We start from the raw sequence: 3,982 nt of genomic DNA on the forward strand, positions 1-3,982 counted from the left end.
GTGCTTTGTGACCACCTAGAGGGGTGGGATAGGGAGGGTGGGAGGGAGACGCAAGAGGGAGGAGATATGGGAACATATGTATATGTATAACTGATTCACTTTGTTGTAAAGCAGAAACTAACACACCATTGTAAAGCAATTATACTCCAATAAAGATGTTAAAAAAAAAAAAGCTCCCAACTTTGTTTTCTTCTTACTGAAGTTCTTTTTTTTTTTTTAATTTATTTATTTACTTTTGTTTGCATTGGGTCTTTGTTGCTGCGCATGGCGGGCTTTCTCTAATTGTGGCGAGCGGGGGCTGCTCTTCGTTGCAGTGCACGGGCTTCTCATTGCGGTGGCTTCTCTGGTCGCAGAGCATGGGCTCTAGGAGTGAGGGCTTCAGTAGCTGTGGTACGTGGGCTCAGTAGTTGTGGTTCATGGGCTTAGTTGCTCTGCGGCATGTGGGATCTTCCCCCATCCAAGGCTGGATCAGGGCTTGAACCCGTGTGCCCTACATTAGCAGGCGGATTCTTAACCACTGCTCCACCAGGGAAGTCCCTGAAATTCTTGAAGAAGTAATATTTTAACATTTGAGGATAATGGACCAAAGAAGATGATAACATTCAAGGGTAACTCTATTTCATAATCTAGAACAATTTTCTTTTCACAGGCAAATGCATTAGACAAAGAACAGTAAGGAACTTTAATTACAATAATAATTGTGGAAGAAACAACCAGCTTGGTGTAACATATCCAGTCCAAGTTTGTATCCAATATAATTTTTTAATCTAAAGCAGAATTATAATCTAAAAACAATATTTAGATTCTGAATAATAAGTTAGATTTGTACAGAAAAATATTAGCATGTAATATTTGATTGTCAAAAATGTGAGTGATTTTATTTGAAAAACGACCAACATTCTTCAGAGTTCCAGGCCTCCCAGTTATTTTAATAGAATTATCTTGGAGGAAGGCTCATAAACTCGTGTTCATTAGTTTATACTTGCACCATGAGGGGATTTGCTTCAGAAATTGATAGACTCTTATTTGGCTCAAAAAGTGAGTGCCCCTGGATTAGGGTTTTTCTCAATGCACAATGCAAAAGGCTAATAATTTTATTTGAAAAAAATTAATTATTATTACTTTTCATTCTATTCAGCCTATATCACACTCAAAAGCAATTAATTATCTTGGTGGCTTTGTGCTTCATCTGTCCCGAAGTTTTTTGTTTATTTTAACAATAAATGTAATTTTTATACTAACTTCAGGTTGTACCTTTTATTACAAATTCTCAATCTCTGATTTACTAAATAATGGAAATCATTCTCATGAATGTTCAATATAAGAAGGGGCTGGCAAGCTTCATGCTCCATAACTTTTTCCAAAAGCTTTTATCTCCAAGTAAATTTGATCTATTTTTATTTGCTATTTAGCATCATGAGCTTAATATCATTTAACTAGCTAGTTTATAAATTTTTGTATTAAGTCCTTGTAGGCAATAATTTACTTGTGACTCAAGTTTTGAATTCTTTCTTCCTTAAATTAACAAAACTTAGAACTTCTGTTTTTATCCTCAAATATTCTAATAATTTATTTCAAACAAGCCTGGATTAAAGAGATGATTAAAAGTCATAATAAATGTCATTTTTGTCCCACCATACTACTCAGAACTATAAAAAGTGGCAGTTTTTATATTTGTGGTACTTCACACATATCAATTATCCTTGTGAAAATCCTACGGATTCACAATGAGAAAGCACAGTGCCTCTTCCAATATCCCTGAAGGAGTATAATCTGTGACATTGCAGTAGACTCTAGGACATACAGCAGTGCCAAGAACAAACACCAGTGACTGCCAATAGGCAGGAGGCTGCATACTGGGGAGGGCCCAGGTTCTGGAAGGTTCTGGGAGCTAGAAGTTATTGAGAAGAAAATAAGATGACCTCTGTTTCCTCCCAACCCAGCCAAGACTGCTCAATAGGTCCACAAACAGAAAAGAAACTGAAATCAATATTTATTTAGTTCCTTCTATGTGCTAGTGTTAACTTGGACCCGTACTGTAAACTTTTAGTGCCTATCAGCCACATGACTTGGGACAAGGATGTCTCAGTGCAGCAGTTTTCTAATCTTATAAAATAAAAACAATAACATGCATTTTTCAGAGTTTGCTATCATAATTCAATACCTTTGTTCTTATAAAGTGCTTAGGATTATGTCTGGCCCAAAGTAAGCAATCCTTAAATATTTGCTATTATTATTGTATTATCACTGTTGCTGTCATAAATTTAAGGAGTGGCACACCAATATGACATGTTGCAGCAGAACTTTAGCAAAGATTCTGTTGGCTTAGCTTCAGAAATCATTTGGAACATCAAATCTTCATCACAATTATGTGCAAATACTTCAGGTATTTCTCTGGAACAACCCCAGTGGGTTTTATTCTTTTTCCTTGGATGATAAGTCCTCCTATTAAACCTAATCATGACTCATTAGGAGCCAGAGGTTTTTATTTTTCTTTTCTTTTTCTTTTTTTTTTTTTTGCGGTACGCAGACCTCTCACTGTTGTGGCCTCTCCCGTTGAGGAGCACAGGCTCCGGATGTGTGGACTCAGTGGCCATGGCTCATGGGCCTAGCCGTTCTGCAGCATGTGGGATCTTCCCGGACCGGGGCACGAACCCGTGTCCCCTGCATTGGCAGGCAGACTCTCAACCACTGCGCCACCAGGGAAGCCCTTCATTTTATTTTTAATTTTTGTATTTTTTTTAATTTTTGAATTTCATTTTATTTATTTTTTTAATACAGCAGGTTCTTATTAGTCATCAATTTTATACACACCAGTGTATACATGTCAATCCCAATCACCCAATTCATCACACCACCACACCCACCACCCTGCTGCTTTCCCCGCTTGGTGTCCATACATTTGTTCTCTACATCTGTGTCTCCATTTCTGCCCTGCAAACCAGTTCATCTGTACCATTTTTCTAGGCTCCACATATATGCGTTAATATATGATATCTGTTTTTCTCTTTCTGACTTACTTCTCTCTGTATGACAGTCTCTAGATCCATCCACGTCTCAACAAATGACCCAATTTCACTCCTTTTTATGGTTGAGTAATATTCCATTGTATATATGTACCACATCTTCTTTATCCATTTGTCAGTCGATGGGCATTTAGGTTGCTTCCATGACCTGGCTATTGTAAATAGTCTTTCCAGTATTTGATGTTTGTAGATTTTCTGATGATGCCCATTCTAACTGGTGTCAGGTGATAGCTCATTGTAGTTTTGATTTGCATTTATCTAACAATTAGTGATGTTGAGCAGCTTTTCATGTGCTTCTTGGCCATCTGTATGTCTTATTTGGAGAAATGTCTATTTAGGTCTTCTGCTCATTTTTGCATTGGGTTGTTTGTTTTTTTAAATATTGAACTGCATGAGCTGTTTATATATTCGGGAGATTAATCCTTTGTCCATTGGCTGATTGATTGATTCATTTGCAAATATTTTCTCCCATTCTGAGGGTTGTCTTTTCATCTTGTTTATGGTTTCCTTTGCTGTGCAAAAGCTTTGAAGTTTCATTAGGTCACATTTGTTTTTCTTTCCATTACTCTAGGAGGTGGATCAAAAAAGATCTTGCTGTGATTTATGTCAAAGAGTGTTCTGCCTATGTTTTCCTCTAAGAGTTTTATAGTGTCCAGTCCTACATTTAGGTCTCTAATCCATTTTGAGTTTATTTTTGTGTCTGGTGTTAGGGAGGGTTCTAATTTCATTCTTTTACATGTAGCTGTCCAGTTTTCACAGCACCACTTATTGAAGAGACTGTCTTTTCTCCATTGTATATCCTTGTCTCCTTTGTCATAGATTAGTTGACCATAGTTGCATGGGTATATCTCTGGGTTTTCTGTCTTGCTCCATTGATCTATGTTTCTGTTTTTGTGCCAGTACCATATTGCCTTGATTACTGTAGCTTTGTAGTATAGTCTAAAGTCAGGGAGTCT

Source organism: Physeter macrocephalus, chromosome 4 (genome assembly GCF_002837175.3).
Source record: "Physeter macrocephalus isolate SW-GA chromosome 4, ASM283717v5, whole genome shotgun sequence".
NCBI classification, from domain to species: domain Eukaryota; kingdom Metazoa; phylum Chordata; class Mammalia; order Artiodactyla; family Physeteridae; genus Physeter; species Physeter macrocephalus.